We start from the raw sequence: 18,721 nt of genomic DNA, 5'->3' as shown, positions 1-18,721 counted from the left end.
TTTCTAAACAGGTTTATTACGTTGAAATAGTTGCCAAGTTTCCCTTTAAAATGTTTTACACTGGCCTTTTTGGGGTATGTATTATTCTATACCGACACACTCGCTTTTCTGCCAGTGTCACCACAAACTGAAGTAGGCCTAGGCTATGCTTTGACACTGTTGTGCGTGTCAGATAACCCCCCTTCGGTTTCAACCAATCAATTTACAGTGTTTCTTTTACTGTCGTCCTGACCGTCGGAATAGTCCAAATAGGTTAGCACAAAGGAGTTCGCTAAAATATTGGTGGGGACAATTTTGTCATCTCAAAATATTGATTGGGACTAGTCCTTAGCGTCCCATCCTAAACCTACGCCCATGAGATGTTTGGGATGCACCCTATGTTTGCGAATTTGAACGCACCACAGTTCCTGTAGCCCAACACAGCTGATGACACCAAAGGTCAATAACAACACACAGAAATGTAAACCTGTACCATACTGTAAATTTGTTTTGGATGATAATGATTGTTATATATATACATGTATTGTTGACTGCACACAGTGCCTTGGTTAGATGTATCATCTCTAAAGCAGTTTCCCTTCTCATACAGCTATGGTGGGTCCTCCGTGCTTGTGAGGATCACACTTGGTTTCCACATAGACATAGACAGCATTGTGGTTCAAGATATCTTCAACCACAAATACTCTCAACATCTTACACAACTTCAGGTTGACATTCAAACTGTCACAGGTGAGAATTTCACAAGAATCATTTTGCCACTATTCTATATACTGTATGTATGTCTTGAATATGTTCTGACTGACACTGGCAAGACTGGTGAAAGAGCCTACTGTATGTCTAAGGTCTATTTTTGTCTCACAGTTGAGCCAATTGTTGACCAGAACCAACCAGCCTAGCCATCGGCCTCCCTGATGACAGCCGCTGCCTCTTGCCAGATAATTGGCCACTAGAGGGCGCATCATGGTGTTCATCAACACAACTGAATAAATGTAATAATTGTTTGAATTGAGTTGTTTTTGTTTGTTTGTTTGTTTCATTGACTGACTGACTAAACAAATTGAATTGCATTGACAAGTTTTGATCTAAGAGCAGTGTTATTGTGTGTATCTAAATAGAGTGCGTTCTTCTAAGAAAAACTTGTAAAAGTATAAATGTATGAGAAAACAACACAAATGATTCTTAAAAACTATAGCAGTATGAGAAAAAAACAAACAAATATAATATTTAACATTGATAATTAAGATGTTTTCACAGGCCAGGATGTTCAGACACGCGTTATCACATCTTACAAAGGGAATTGTTAACTTGGGGAAGTAGGAGTGATTGAATGCATGTAAAACGCTGCATTAGAGTATTGCACATTAGCTTTCGTTACCTCCGTTGCCGTGGTGAAAGGCAGTAGTGAAATGGTACATCCAACCATAATACGTCTTCAAATACTGCCAAGTAATAACACATGGAGGTCTCTGCCTTTTGTGTTTGTTGCCTGAGTTTGATGCAGAAAAATTATACACTGCTATAGCTTGGTTGACACCAGACACAAGTTGAGATTGAGAGTGAATCTTGGAAGTCTTCATTGACTTGGGGATAACCAGCAGTAGCCTGGGAGAACACAGATGAACCTCTGGCAAATTTAAATTTGCTCTGCAGGTCCGTCTGGTAAAGAGGCCATTCACTTCCATTTCCAATGTTCCTAAAACCCGGGCACCAATCACAAATGTTGAGGCGAGCTTAACATGACATCAAAGCAGTTTCCGTTTCTCTGCATATGTCATCTCCTTCATTGCTCTGATTGGTTTTAGGTCTATTCAATTTCGTCCAGAGGCATTTTGATCGGTGTCCTATGGGGAAGCCCCTTGGAAATAGCAGGTGAATGAACCTTCTCCAGACCCAATTTCAATTTAAATTGAGATCAGGTCTGGCCGTAACCAGGCTAAACCAGCAGTGAAATTGGGGGCCAAGCAGAAAAGCTGTGTAGGCACCCATTGTGTTTCCTATTACGTGTTTCAAATATGTTTTCCTATTCTTATTCTTCTGTCGGGTAAAATGTTGTGGAATTTGGAACACTGATTGGGGACAGTCCCATTATTAATTTCACAAAGTTTCAAATTGGCACCTCGAACGCTGTAGTGCCACCAACAGGTCAAAGTTGGATGTGCATTCACGCACATAACTTCTGACCCATTGGCCCGATTTTCAAAAATGAGGTATCGTTTGAATCCTTGGACCAAGCCGAGTTCAAGGCACTATTGGATTTTAGCGAAAGTGAAACTAAATCTTCACAGGTCACAATTTTTTTCCAATCGACACCAAACTTGACACACATGATCTTCATACCAAGTCTCACAAAAGTTATCCCATTGTGTATTCATTTCATTCTGTCACAGCCAATCAAATTTGACGGCGAAGCTGCCAAACAGGAAGTGAACTCATATCTCAGCAACCTTTGCATGTATCAAAACTAAACTTAGTACATGACTTCACATCCCATTGGGAGGATGCTCTAGAATTTTGGTGACCGTTGACCTCTAGGGGGCACTGCAATTAGCAAAAAGGCATTTTGACCTGTAGCTGTTGATGTGTTTGGAATTAAAACTTACTAGTGATCTCTGGTAATACTGTGTGAGGTCTTTAGGCTGACAAAGGCTACTTGTGACATCAACATGACCGATCTTGCCGCCATCTTCGATTTTGTCCAAAACGCGAAAAACGTTTTCACAGGTCACAGAAATTGTCTGTTTGTCGTGTACCTTGGCACAGATTAACTTCAGACTGAGCCTTAGATATGTCTTGATTTTTGAAGCCATATTCACAAGCGTTCACCTAACACAGCCAATTGAAATCCACTGTGAAGCCGCCAAACAGGAAATGACCATATATCTCAGGCAATCTTTGGGTGCTAGATATGAAACTTGCTCTGACAGCTTATGGACATATGTCTCATGTAACAGCATTGAGTTGCCATGGCAACTCCAGCCTGCCTGGCCCGTCATTGCTGCTTGCAGCTATATTTAAACTTAAACTTAAATGTAAGTGCACTGAACTCTTACAAATCGTTTCAGAAGTTCAACAAGCAAATTTTTCTTCTAAATGAAGGTTTTAAATGCAGTTGTTTACTCAATTACAAAGAAACTACACATCCACAACTTGCAGAACAAAGTAAAGTTTGCTAACAGGTTCATCTGGGTTAACTCAGGCTAATACTGCTAGATCTTTCCTTCAACGTCATTTATCACTAAGACGGTACCCATGGAGTCAAAAACCATCTAAAAGGGTCGTGAGCCTACTTGATCAACAACGTAGCATAATGCGATATTAAGCGTTCCTGGGTGGGCAAATGCAGTGTCATAAGCCAATGTAGCATCAGAATTAGTCTGACACTGTTATTTAAACATAAAAGAACTGCATTGTGTTCCTGATTGACCTTTGCTCACAAAGCTCATCAACATCAAAAGGCCTCGATATCAAATCGACATGATAGAATAATCAGGGCTGGGAAACAATGCAGCCTTTGGACAATACACAATCTCCTACACCTCTCTCCAATCAGAAGAAATGTTGATACAAATGCCATCAATCTGCCTCTTTCACTCCACCTGGCATTCAAGTGATATGAACTAATTTCTAGGAAATCGGGTTGAAGGCTTGGTGGGAGGAGAATGTTTGAGATAGCTGATCAGAACAGTTCAAATAGATCTATTATTGGATCCTCCCACCAAGCCTTTAACTCGCTTGAATGATTTCATATCACTTGATTTCAGATGAAGGACTAATACAATAGATCTAATTGTCCTTAATTTCAAACATTTAAAATCTTTTGATTAGACCTGAAACATTGCATGACATCATTTGCAGAATCTCCCTCTGTTGACAGCAGTGTTGGCCAAATTAATTGAAAACTTACATGATCGATGGCCACTCCCCCTTGAAATGGGGCAAGTGCAACCCCCTTTCTTCAATATAAAAAGTGGCTTGACGCTCAACAACCTCCTACCAGGCTGCAACAATATAATTCATATTAGCATATTGGCATAATTGTGATTTTTTTTCTGTGTGTTTTACCTGTAAGTCTGTCTGATGAAGAGGAAAATGGCACAGCCTGCAAGACTGATTTTGTGTGTTGGTCTAGTGTTGGCTGAGATATTTGCAGTCTCTTGTGAGTTCCCCTATTTTACATTTATAATGTCTGTTCTGTGTTTTGAAGTTCATGTGAAGGGATAGCCAAAGTATAAGGGTGTTTTACACTACTGTAGCTTAATTACTGCTGCTACCACTATAGCAATGGGCCGGTTTAGGGGGTTCTGCAACTCAAACTTATGGTTGGTATGGTAAAATGGTTGAAATAGAAATAACCATTAACTGTTGTTAAAGTGTAATTGTCGTACAACCTGTACAAGGTGTGGCAGTGGCTGAGCAGGTAGGGCAAGGCACCGATAATCCCAGGGACCACTAATGCCAGTAACACAGCGTGGACATCATCCCTGTAGCTATACACTCACTGCTGAGGAAAGTGATTATGAGTTATTGCTAAAACTTAGGTGTGCAAAAATGAGTCCAGTCCATTATTCTTTTTTATTTGGATGGCTGCCCATAGACTATCTACAGATGCAAATTAGCCTATATATATGTTTATATGGTTCATACTAAATATCCATATTTATTCAGTTTTTCTGGAATACACTGCATATATAGATATTGTTCTTACTACTACTATAATAGTACTGCCACTACATTGCACATATCTGTACACGGATTATGAACTTTCGGGCTCCTGGGCCCAGATGTTTTAAGGGCCCCCCACTAATTGTCGCTTATGTGTGTGTGTGTGTGTGTGTGGGGGGGGGGGTTAATTTGTTTGATGTGATTTCCTGTATTCTGGTATATATTAGAGTACTCTGTTCTAGAATCTTTGCTACTCACTTACAGCTCCTCTTCTACTGCATTCAGAGATCTCTTTCTACAGACTGCTGTTGGTGCATTCCCTCTTTATTACATTGGAGTTATGTTCATACTTTGTAGGAAAAGACACATATTTAGTTTATTTATTATTGCGCTTCTCAACTGTAGGGGGACCCCGAGAGCAAATCTTCTTTAGTGCTGCTTTAAAACTGATGTTGAACAACTAAATTAACCCAAAATATGACCTGCCTGGTTGTGGGGCATTTCCTGCTATGTGTGAACCAGTGATAATGGGGAGGAATGCAGATCTTATGAAACCACTCTTTTGTTGAATCTCCTCCAGCCACACAACCGACTGGACGGATCCGCAGTCGACAGGCAGTAGCTATGGCTGCTTATTCATTGTCCACAGAGATCACCAACCTTCCATTTACTGATTCCCTCCTCAACCCCGACACTATTTACTACAAATACCTAGAGTCTTTGGTCGATTCAGTGGTAAGAGGAAATTACAGTATACACTCTACATGGTGCTGATGTAGCATGCTTCTTCTAGAGCTTTTATTGGCCAACTGGTGTGGTAGGGAACAAACAAATGTATGGGTGTGTGAATGTACACACACACACACACACACACACACACACACACACACACACACACACACACAACACACACACACACACACACACACACACACACACACACACACACACACACACACACACACACACACACACACACACACACACACACACACACACACACACACACACACACACACACACACACACACACACACACACACACACACACACACACACACACACACACACACACACACACACACACACACACACACACACACACACACACGGCAGCCGTGGCCCACTGGTTAGCACTCCGGACTTGTAACCGGAGGGTTGCCAGTTCGAGCCCTGACCAGTGGGCCGCAGCTGAAGTGCCCTTGAGCAAGGCACCTAACCCCTCACTGCTCCCCGAGCGCCGCCATTGTAGCAGGCAGCTCACTGCGCCGGGATTAGTGTGTGCTTCACCTCACTGTGTGCTGTTTGTGTTTCACTAATTCACTGATTGGGTTAAATGCAGAGACCAAATTTCCCTCACAGGATCAAAAAAGTATATATACTTATACTTAATACACACAGACACACACACACTCACACTCCCAGTTGCCTCACAGAATTCATGGATGATTTTGAAAATACTGTTCTTTTGTTATTTTGTGCAGTTGACTGAAACCTACAATATCTCTGGAGCCACAGCAGGCCTTTATTTGGGAACTGCAGACATGAAATTCACGTAAGCACTCATACCATGTCAGCTTTTATATTTCCTCCTTACTGACAACAACATTTTACAATTTTTAATCAGATGATGTCCATCTCATGCTTGTACACCTTCTCTCTTGCAGGAGAGGTCAACTGATTAATGTGGAGACAACTATTCTCTTCTCCTTAAGTCCAACCAGCCTAAACACCATTTTGCTTACATACATTTTCGAGGACTATATGAGCATAACAACAAGCGCACCGTTCAGAATTAACCATCTCAGCACATATAGTAAGGGCTTTTTCATTTTCTTTATTTAGTTTAGTTTATCACTAAATTACAAATTTAAATGAAACATTAGGCCTAATTCCCAAGTAAAAGCATAGTCCAGGGCTTCTCTTTGTAGGACGCACAACATGGTAGAAAATTCGCCCCATGTGCTGCTAAAGCTACAGCATGTGCTATATGCTATGTATGCTATCTATGCTATTTGTATGGGGCAGTCGTGGCCTACTGGTTAGGGCTTTGGGCTTGTAACCGGAGGGTTGCTGGTTCATGAGCAAAATAAATGAGCAAATATTGGGAGCACCACTTGTTCTCTATATGTGGTGGCCACCTCACTGAAGCCTGTTCATGGTGCCCAATTGTGTATTGTGGTTTCAAATGTGGGTCCCTAGTTTTGTGTAAATTGCTATTGAATCCAAGAAAGATGTCAAAGTGCTAAAAGATCTCTGCTTTGTCAGTGACCAAAACCACCATACCCACCACCACCAGGATTCCTAGCACCTACAGCACCAGAGGGGTTCCCGCCAGTGAGAGTACGCCCCCAACCACCAGTTCCAGCAGTAAGTCAGCCTCTACTACTCCTCATTCGCTGAGTCTCGACAGATGACACACCGATTATTTGATAACATTTCAGTCATGTGGCCTTCCTTATCTCAAAATGTGGAAAGTTCCATGCCAAGAAAACCGGATCCATATCCGCCAGGGTTCCAAGCAGAGGTCATTTGCCAGCACTAACATAAGCGCAGTTAACAAATAAAGATTGTTATTGTGACATTTCTGTAACCTGCAAAGTCAAAAGTCAAAGGTGTGCTGTATGATGTGCATTATCTATGAATAAATATGTATAATCCCTATTGGAATCTGACAATCTCATCTGATATTCTGTATAACTTCTCCACTATCTCATACTAATATCATGTTGTGTTATAAGAGAAAAGGATGAAATATGTATTTACCTTTATTTATAATCCACTTGCTACAGTGGTCGGTCCTCAACAGCCGGTTGATTCAACAGCCTATTGCTTCTACATGGAGATCACCAATCAATTATTTCAGGACTCTCTTCTGAATCCCAGTTCAGCCTACTACAAGTTGCTGAAGTCTGAAGTTGAGGATTTGGTAAGTTAGTAGTAGTAGGTAAGTAGATAAACAAGTATAAATGTTGTTTAGATTTGGAAAAATCCTGGTCCAGACACTCAGTAGGATGCAAAATCTAAAAAGCATTGGGTGTTTTAATGTTTTAGCCCTCAAAAATAATAAAGGCTTTTTAACTTTTGCATCCTACTGAGCACAACATGACAACATCACCATCAGTTGAGGGCTGCAACTTCACTTTTTAAATGACAATATCCTGGCTGGACTACTGTTGTCAGTGATATATGTATTTGAAATGAACATGATTTCTTAATGTCTAGTGACATATCAGGGCCATTTTATGATTAATTAAAATACATTTCTTGCATACGGTTCCTTTAACTTTTGCATCCTACTGAGCACCTGGACCTGGGTTTTTCCTGTTCTGTTTTTTGTAACATCCATAACGCCAGTAAAATGTGATGGTATGGCATGATGTGAATGATTACATGAAATTTGAGCATTTGCTATTTTTGGCTGAGGAATGTACATGAGAAAAAATGCACAAAAAATGAATGTCATCATTCACATCATACAAATGCCAAGGCATTTCACTGGCGTTATGGATGTGACAAAAAGTCCATTTTCCGTGGAATTGCCCTTCTCTTTTTATGAACTTTGAACCCTTCCACGAGCACCAGAGGATGCAAAGGATACCAGCAGCGCTTCAGCTCCCCTTTGTCTTGTCTGCTGTTTAGATTTGTCATGAGTAAGGCTGGGATAAACGATTATTTTTTAAACGATTAATCTAGCGATTATTTTTTCGATGCATCGATTAATCTAATGATTAATTTTTTCAGTCCGATTCGATTTCGATTCGATTATCGATTATCGATTATCTCCTCATTAATTGACTAATAGCAACTTATACATGTTTATTTACATATCTCAATGAATTAAACATGAATTCTTTAACATTGCAATATATGTTTATTGCTCTTAAGATTCCGAAATAAAAGACTATACAAGTGCAAAGTAATGCATTCTTAGCCAGAGGTAGCATTCAATAAAGTTCAGTAGTGTATAGGTCTAATTGAGTGCCTGTCACTTTAAGACGTTCGAGGGAATCCTTGCAATTAACATTAACACAGTTAAAAGGCTGCTGATGTGTGGATGCAATTCATAATGTAGTTAGTTCAAAAAACTGTTCGTACTTCTCCTTGGGACAAGCACTTTTGAGTCTTCTTGGAAAACACCTTTCCATTTACATCAGGATTTTGCAAACATTCAGAGTTAATAAAATGAGCCCTGCATGAGTAACGAAATACAAGCAGCTGTAAGTAAGCATGCTAAACTTGACATCCAAACAGTATTCTAACGTTAGCTTTGATATACTGCTTGATTGCATACTGTAACTTAACTTAGTTTAGTCTCCTCAATGTACTATGTTGTGATAAGACCTTAGAAGAGTTTACTTTAACTTTAATGCAGCAGTTTTTAACAAATTTGCGCAGCATGGTCACGATGCTAAGCGGATTTAATAGCAATTTAGCCCACTGTGTTCTATGCAGTGCTTCTATGTGGCAACAACAATCCTTCAACAATCGTGAATATTTTGTTAAATGCACATATTATGCAGAGGAGGAGCAGCGGGCTTGTTACGAGAGAGAGCGGGCGGGGCGAGGAAAGGCTGCGTGAGTAAAAAGTGCAGCTCAATTAAATTATTTTATCTTATCTTTAATTTAAATAGTACAACATAGAACATCAATGTGTGCTGGCCGGTTTTGCGCCCAGCCACAGATTAGTCAACGTATGGAAAACACTGAAGGTGTAAAATTTAAAATATAAAGCAGCACACGTTATGCTTGACTTAATCGACGCCAAGATATTTTGGCGTCGGCGATTTTTTACGCAACGATTTTTTTGCGTCGACGTCATCGATTACGTCGACGCGTTGTCCCAGCCCTAGTCATGAGGTTAAAGTGTAAGTTCAGTGTAAAATGACCCATAGCCCTGTTGTATAAGCTCGCCACATGCAGCCCATCGGAAAAAGAATGATACATTTGGGACAACATAGGCCAAGTTATGGACAGACAGCTTAAAGCAGACCTATGGGGCATCAAAACTGAAACTGAAAGTAACTCCCCACTGCCCCATGGGTCTGCTTTAAGCTGCCTGTCCATAACTTGGCCCATGGGTCTGCTTTAAGCTGCCTGTCCATAACTTGGCCCATGGGTCTGCTTTAAGCTGCCTGTCCATAACTTGGCCCATGGGTCTGCTTTAAGCTGCCGGTCCATAACTTGGCCCATGGGTCTGCTTTAAGCTGCCTGTCCATAACTTGGCCCATGGGTCTGCTTTAAGCTGCCTGTCCATAACTTGGCCCATGTTGTCCCAAATTGTCTCATTCTTTTTTCTATGGGCTGCATGTGATGAGCTTGAACAACAGGACTGTGGGTCAGTTTACACTGAACTTACACTTTAAGTGGTCTGGGCCGGCTATGGGCGGTGATGGTAATTTTGATACCATAGATTTAATAGAGACCCAGTCAGACCATTAGTATGAAAAATCAGGAACAGAGTTTATTTACAATGATGCGCATCAAGGGAGAGACAGCATGACTTCACCTAAAGATCCATAAGCTGCTCTAACTAGACAAGGAAATAATTAGGGTTTAAGGCTGACAGGAGATGGCGTTGGTCATCCCATCTCACGTGGACTACACTGAATCAGACCCTGATTAGTGGCAACCTGGCAATCCGGAGCAGATAGCTACTGACGCAGCCATGCAGAACAGTGAAACACTGCAAAGTCATAATATTCCCTCTTAATACAGTCACACACAGATATACACAGGAAAAGTACAGATATCATACAGTCATTACCTAAAATCATACTTTTAGTATCAAAGTGACCCACTAATGAGAAATGCAGAACATTAAACCACATATTGGAATATTGGGCATAATGCTCTAATCCACTTTCTGTCAGCGGCTATGGGTCATTTTACAGTCAAAACCTCTTGGTGAATCTACATGTAAAAGCAACTAATTGTGTCATCATTGTCATATAGTTTGGACTGGTAAACTGGCTAATTGGACAGGTATCCTTAACAGGCTAAAGGGCCATTCACACCAAGAACAATAATGATAGTTATATAAAAAAAAGTAATCTGAATGCAAGCGTCGACAAATAAACTATAACGATATGAAGAACAATATTGTTAGCCTGTGTGGATGCTTTTATTGTCATAATTACAGTTATTGTTATCATTCTCGGTGTGAATGGCCATTAATGTTGTAGTGAGGTATGGGTCCTGAATTGGCCTAAGCATCAGCATCAAAGACCACTTAATTAGATTACACAGAATTTTACACATACTGTGACGGCTCGCTACGCTGAAATCAAGAAGACGCCTATGTAGTCACAAAGCCAGAACTGAGAGACTCAGGAGAAGTTTTTATCCCCAGGCCATCCGAACTCTGAACTCACACTATACTGACTTTGCACACATTCACTCCTCAGCACTCTCAAACATTTCCCAACTCTGAACTCACACTATACTGACTTTGCACTCATTCACTCCTCAGCACTCATGACCCCACACACACACACACACACACCTACAAGACTTTTAGCACTTTTTACATCCCTCTCCCTATGCTACAGACCTTTTATTTATTTTCTTATTTCATCACACGTCAAAACACACACACACACACACACACCTGACTTTCTCCAACTTTTGCACACTTTTTATTTATTATTTTTTGATTTCTCCTCCATCTACCCATGTCCTTGATTGCCTAGCCTTTCTGCCCCCCACCCCATCCCCACACACACACTTACATCATCACTGTCATCACTTCACATACATACAGCACTCCTCTACATACTTGCTGCACACTGCCCCCAACATACACAGCACATTGTCTTCAGGATCTTCTCCCAACACACATCCTCTACATACTTTACAGCACACTGCCCCCACCTACCCACACACACACACTACACACACACACACACACACAGTCACTGCTCCACTCCCACACACACATCTTCACTGTCATCACTACATACATTACATACAGTACTCTGCTTGCAATAGTAAGTCCCTGACCACCCCCAACACACACACTTACATCATCACTGTCATCACTTCACATACATACAGCACACTGCTTGCTACAGTAAGCCTCCCCTCTACATACTTGCTGCACACTGCCCCCCACATACACAGCACATTGTCTTCAGGATCTTCTCCAACACACATCCTCTACATACTTACAGCACACTGCCCCCACCTACCCCACCTACACACTACACACACACACACAGTCACTGCTCCACTCCCCCCCGCCCACACACACATCTTCACTGTCATCACTCACATACATTACATACAGTACTCTGCTTGCAATAGTAAGTCCCTGCCCCCACACACATACACAGCACATTATTTCATCAGGAAGCTTCTCCAACACACATCCCCAACATACTTACAGCACACTGTCTCATGAGGGAAGCTTCTCCAACACACATATTGCACACTGCCCTCCCCCACATACACAGCACACTATCCCATCTCCCCTGTCATCCCCCAACACACACACCAAGACCCCTGGCAGTTGGGTTAGCCCCTTGAGCCGTGGATCTGCCCAAGGTTTCTTCCCTTGGTAAGGGAGTTTTTCCTTGCCCCTGTTGCTCTTTGGGGTGCTCCTTGTTGGTGCCCCCCCACCCAATCCCACCTTTTTATGCAGCCCTTGCCACTTAATCTACTAACCCCCATTAATGCACAAATAGGCTGACACCAGACATAATTTCACTGCATTTCTTACTTCCAGTAATTATATGCATGTGACAATAAACTTTCTTGTATCCTTGTATCCTCATTTCTGGTGAAATACTGAATATCTGGTGAAACACTGGCTTCCTTTTTCCAGATGGATAATGTCTTCAAGTGCTCTTCCTGCCCAATACGTGATGTCTACGCAGGTGCTACGGGCATAAACTTTAAGTATGAACCTTTACAACACAGAGTACTTAGAATTTATGTCCTGAGATTTTTTATGTTGCTCTGTCAGGGCTGCTACTAAGGCTGGTCACAAACACATGAAAAACTCAAATTTTATTAAAAAATATACATGGATTTCTATGCAACGTCACGAAAACATGCGTGCGCAACTAAGAGGCAGAAAGCACCAGAGAACAGCATAGAACAGTGCTCTCCATGAAAAGAATAAAATTCGTTTTTGTGCTGAAAACTGCACTTTTTGATTAGATTTATTTTTACTTAATCTAAATAAACAAACAGCAGTTTGATTACTATAGCGGTGCGGGTGAGATGAGGGTCTGACGTTAGCCAGGCTAGTGCGACCAAGGGACATAGACCAAACAGAGCACTGACAGTCACACTTCATGACCAAAAGCTATACAACTGTGGAACTATTTTTGTTCATGGTCAACATGTATCTTATAGACCCTTTCAAGAGAGTTCCATTATCAGCATCATAGTTGGCCCCACAAGGCTTCCGTTTTAACATTCCATATGTTATCTTAATGCAGAGGAAGTAGATTGGTAACCAAATAGAATGTTTAAGCATTGTTTTTGTTTTTATGGTGGAAAGGGTCTATATGCCATGTTTTGTATCTGATCTACAATGCCTCCTCTCCAACAGGGCAGGGTCTTCCTCGGTGGTAGTGAAGATGAGACTTACTTTTCACACACGAATGTTGAATCCTATTGTGGTGAAATTCCTATTCATCGACCAAGTGACTGAACACCCACCCAAAGATCTGCAGATTAACCTTGAGTATACAAGATGTGAGGACATCATCATTCTCAGATTATGAATCTTATTATGTAAATCTTATTATCTTCACACAAAAATGACGATAGCGTTTATTTACAAAGTCACTAAATAGTGTGTCAACTGAAATTGGTGAAGAGAACTTTGAGAGAGATTGGTGAAGAGAGCCGAACGTTGGCTGTGTCTTTTCACAGATGTGCAGACGCCTGTAGCTGCCACTGTCTGCACCACACCCAGGGAAGATCTACCTCTGCAAAGACCAGCTCCTGAATAACTGTCCAGGTCACCAGAATTTTACAAAAAGTGCAGCATATCCTCAGCCATGGAGTTATTTACAATGCATTTCAATACATTTCAATTTACGATACATTTCAATTCCAGCAGGCAGCGGGCCAACAACAACCACCACAGCAAGCCTTGTGTTTCTCTTCTGTAAGTTCTTCTGCTGCTTCTGAGAACTTGGCTAGAATATGGGCAATGGTAGTGTAGTGGTTAAGGAGCTGGGCTAGCGTGCAGTAGCCTGAAAAGTTGTATGTTCAATTCCCGGCTTCCACCATTGTGTCCTTGAGCTAGGCAATTAATTGCTCGGGACAATGTAATCCCTTGTAATATACACAATGTCATGGTTGTTATATAGTTTGCTTATACAATTATCCCCTCAGAAAGCCTTGTGTTTGTGTTCTGCAAGTTTTTGTACTGCTTCCGAGAACTGTGCTAAAAAATACTGTATGTTTGCTTATAGAACTGAACTCGTAATACCTGAGATCACCACCAGGGGGCCCCAACACCATTGGAGTGGCGAACTCTGCCTCCTCCCCTCTTGTCCAGAACAATTTACTGCTTGTTCTTTTACAGTTCATGGTAACTACAGAGCAGGCTTCAAATACTCTCATTATAAAACTGAAGTCCTCATTTCGGTATCAGATTAGCAGATATAATATATTTCACAATGTACTGATGAATTATGGTTTGGTCTCAGTTCACAGTAAAGTTGACAATTCATCTTTTCCTTGTGTGTGTGTGTATGTGTGTGTGTGTGTGTGCGAGAGAGAGAGAGAGATGGCTCACAAACATCCTAATTTGAAAGTAGGCTTACGTGTGGGGCAGTTGATGCATCATCAAAGCTAAACTATATATGAATTGACCTGAAGGGTATTTCACAAAACCTAGATAAAGGACTAAACTGGGATTTTTTGGGTTATTCTGGATGAATTTAGCCTTGACTTGGTTTCACAAATGAGATGGCACATAATTTACCATGGGGATTTATTCTCTGCACCTATCGAGTTCTATTGGCATATGTGAACGAAGCCGCCACATTGCTTGGGGCAAACACCTTACTGTCTTTGGGCAACATTTGCCGGCAATCGGAGACGCCTGTCTGATTTCCCGTCAGTCACATGCTCCTCCATTGGCCTCCAGTGATTGTTGGCCCCACCATGATGGCGGCGCTATTTATGTACGTTCTGAAGCCCAATGCGGTATCTAGCTTTCTAATATCTATGGTGTCCTGTGCAGCAGGCATGCACACTTATGCAAGGGGATACAACCCAATACGAAGTGTGGTCCAGGTGGCGTTACAGGAATAGAGAAAACTGCAAATAAAAATTAGTAACAATTTAATGAAGATATTGTCAACCATTCAGTAATGTGACCTGCAAGCATAATTTGTGAACTATGATGTAATTATGACCGCCGTGCAGCGAAGCGGCGGTCATTTAGGTTTAGTCAGTTTTTTTTTTTTTTTTTCGCATGCCCAAATTTCCGTCAATGATTCCCGGGACACTGAAAGACCGGGGTACACGAAACTTGGTGGGCATGTAACCCCACATGGATAGCATGGAACCATTGTTTTTCGTTTTGATCTGTAGCCCCCCCGCTGGACTGGACACCCCGAAAGAAGGGTAGGGCAGACACAGTTTTCTGTGAATATCTCGAAAACTGTAGGGTTTAGGAGGACCATTGTTTTTTTGTATGTTGATCTCAAGGGGCCATGTCAACCCATTCCATAACCACTCATTTCATGTATAGCGCCACCTAGTTAAACACAAAAAAGTAAAAATGAGGTGTTGTAATTGAAGGTATCCGTGACCTAACATAGTCAAAACTGCACGAAATTGGAAGTGTAGGATCATTATGACACCCTCTGTATGCACGCCAAGTTTTGTGGAATTCCGTTCATGGGGGGCCACACAATAAATTAATTTATGTTACTATACACCAACTGGCCTGTAGGTGGCCGGAGACAGTTTTCTGTGAATATCTCGAGAACCGTAGGGCCTAGGAGGTCCACCTTTTTTATGTATGTTGGTCTTAAGGGGGCATGTCAACCCATCCCATTACCACTTATTTCATGTATAGCGCCACCTAGTTAAAAATTAAAAAGCCAAAAATTAGGTGTTTTCATCACAATATCTCTGGCTGACAAGGTCAAAACTGCACGAAATTAAAAGTGTAGGATCATTATGACACCCTCCGAATGCATGCCAAGTTTTGTGTACTTTCGTTCATGGGGGGCCTTACAATAAAATAATTTATGTGTATATTTAGTGATGTACACCAACAAGGATTCCCGGGACACTGAAAGACCGGGGTACACAAAACTTGGTGGGCATGTACCCCCACATGGATAGCATGGAACCGTAATTTTTCGTTTTGATCTGTAGCCCTCCCGCTGGACTGGACCCCCCGAAAGGAGGGTAGGGCAGACACAGTTCTCTGTGAATATCTTGAGAACTGCAGGGCCTAGGATGACAATTTTTTTCCGTATGTTTGCCTCCAGGGGTCATGTTAACCCATTCAATGTGCACACATGTGCATAAACAGATACACACGCACACACATACATTTACAGTAATCATAAGTATGACACATACTCACACAGTAGACATATGTACGCATGCATGCACATGCACAAACACACATACGCAGGCAAGCACGCACATACACACACACACACACACACACCCACACACATAAACATAAACTTGTACATGCACACATGCACACAATTCAAGAATTTTTCCCGGCCATCTACTTCCTGAATTTTTGGTCATTGATACCCTGGACACCGAACCACCCGGGGTACATGAAATTTGGTGGGTATGTAGCCCCACTAGACTTTTTTACGGAAAATGTCATTTCGGCCCCTCGGGACCAACACCACAACCCCAAACTGGGCCCCCCGGCCCAAAAAAAACAGTTTTTCCTAAATAACTACCTGAACCGTGGCACTGAGGATGAAGAATCTTTTATGGTATGTTGGTCTCAAGGGCCCATATCAACCTGGCTCATAATCACTCATTTGTGATTTGCACCCCACCCCCCCCGTAAAAATGAAAATGCAATATTATTCTGCTTTAATCGCCCCTATCTTCAGTTAAGATGTTCAGAACTGCACCAAATTTTATTTGTATGATTGACCTGGCATTCTCTGGGGGTATGCCCAGTTTCGTAGAATTTCATCCATGGGGGGGTCTAAAAAAATTAGGTTATGTGTACATTTAGTGACTGTACACTCATTAGCCTGTAAATGGCGGTGCACAGATATACACATGCACACACACAGGCACCCACATACTATCGGTATTAGAACGGCCGATACATAATTACAAATTCAGTAGGATTAAAAGAAAGCCAAAATAAATATTCATCATCATCATCATCATGGCTGCATTTTCAGTATTGGCGATAAGTAGTCGTTTGTCCACTAGATGGCGCATCGTTGCAGTGAGACGTAATTTTGTTGGAAGTTAAAAGTGGGTTGGAAAAACAATGGACACTTCCTACAAGGACTGTAATTTACTGCAGCGAACATCTAATAAGGATAGGACGATGTTCACATGAAGTGTAATTCCCATTTCTTCTTGAAGCTGAAATAAATCTGAGGATGTTTATCGGACATGCTTGGTTTTACTGCAGGCACGTTAATCTTGCAATATCAATAAGGACCTAGGTAATGTTACCGTTAAGCGTTGGTTGAGTGATGGAGGCCCATTTGATTGATTGCATTTGTAGAAAACTATAAATGCGGTTATACCAAGCAAATTGATAGCAGCACTGTTTGTATCTTTCGACTGTCATTTATTGCACGTGCTACAAAATCATTCTGTGCAATGGAAGATTTACCAACGTTACACCGGTCTGATACAGTTTTGCCTATACATGCGTGAGACTGAGACGCCTGTTTATTTTGTTTTAAGTGCGTGCAGGGTGTGAGAGGGGAATCGATGTGCTTTGATTCCAGCTTGGTAGTTGTAGTCTGTGAAATTAAAAAGCACGTGTGTGTGAAGTATCCAAACAATGACACCTTCATTTCATTTTGGCACCTACACACCTTAAGCTACTGTGTAGTGGGTCCCATTTAGAAGTGGCTACTTCATTCGCGCTTTCCTTGACTCATGGAGCTGCGTGAATGTTATTACAACTTTTCAGCCACGATATGGCAGTTTAAGTCCGCTTTGATACTGTAAGGCGAAAGCCATTGGTTTCAAAGGAGATTTTATTTGTGTCGCCAGCATAGCCTATTGACAATTTATGTTGTAAATAGGCCTACCTTATAATCCTACCTGTAGCTTAGGGAAGCTATCAGCTTTCTATTAGGATCTAGTTTGTTAGTTACCGTTTTGTCATAACTCCCTGATGCATTTTTGCATTTAGAATAGCCAGAGCGTGTATATATCTCAATCGGAAAATTAAACAATATCGGGTGCCTATGGACTAGGCTGGGTGAACCCAGCCTGATCTGCCCACTATTTATTTTTTGATTTCTTAAAAGATTGAGCTTGGTCTGATGAAAGCCAGACTAGCCATGGACCTCAGTTACACAATGCAAGGGAACATGAATCAGCCTATATTTGCACGAACAATAACGGACAAAAGCTCTTCAACTTTGGCCCGTTAAAATGTGTATGAACAGTCTAGCGACGCATTTCATCAAGGCCCATTTGAACATGTCAGTTATTTGCACCACTGGTTAGATGTAAAACAGCATTTCTTTTCAGACTACTGTTACTTAATTTGTGCATTAACCAGAGGTGGAAAAAGTATGAAAATATTGTACTCAAGTAAAAGTACCAATACTTTGATGAAATATTACTCAAGTACAAGTTAAAATACCAATCTGAAAATGTATTCAAGTAAAAGTAAAAAGTAGTTCATTTAAAATGTACTTTAAGTAAAAGTTACTTAGTTACTTTTTTTTTGGGGGGGGGGTACCAGAACAACCAGTTTTACCAAAGACTTTCTAATGAGGAGACACAGCACTCAAAAAATCCTCCATAGTAATGCATGAGGTCAGTTGTCTACACATATCACAACCCTTCCGCGGCAAAACGTCGACATGTGAATACATTGAACCAATCATGT

The 18,721-nt window shown here is 41.3% G+C and overlaps 2 long non-coding RNA genes across 3 annotated transcripts; both read left to right on the top strand.

Moving 5' to 3' along the window:
* The first annotated feature begins 596 nt into the window (after positions 1-596).
* Positions 597-1,005, top strand: LOC125285018. Its single transcript, XR_007191975.1, has 2 exons — positions 597-729; positions 862-1,005. It is a non-coding gene; the product is annotated as an uncharacterized LOC125285018 (long non-coding RNA).
* Positions 1,006-12,507: 11,502 nt separating this feature from the next.
* Positions 12,508-13,767, top strand: LOC125285837. Of its 2 annotated transcripts, XR_007192076.1 has the most exons (4): positions 12,508-12,561; positions 13,223-13,368; positions 13,549-13,636; positions 13,736-13,767. It is a non-coding gene; the product is annotated as an uncharacterized LOC125285837 (long non-coding RNA). The 2 variants fall into 2 exon arrangements; XR_007192075.1 differs by lacking the exon at positions 12,508-12,561 and having other exon boundaries at positions 13,157-13,368.
* Positions 13,768-18,721: the final 4,954 nt, after the last annotated feature.

The sequence above is a fragment of the Alosa alosa genome, chromosome 20 (assembly GCF_017589495.1).
Source record: "Alosa alosa isolate M-15738 ecotype Scorff River chromosome 20, AALO_Geno_1.1, whole genome shotgun sequence".
Lineage (NCBI taxonomy): Eukaryota > Metazoa > Chordata > Actinopteri > Clupeiformes > Clupeidae > Alosa > Alosa alosa.
This window is presented reverse-complemented; position numbering and strand designations above follow the sequence as displayed.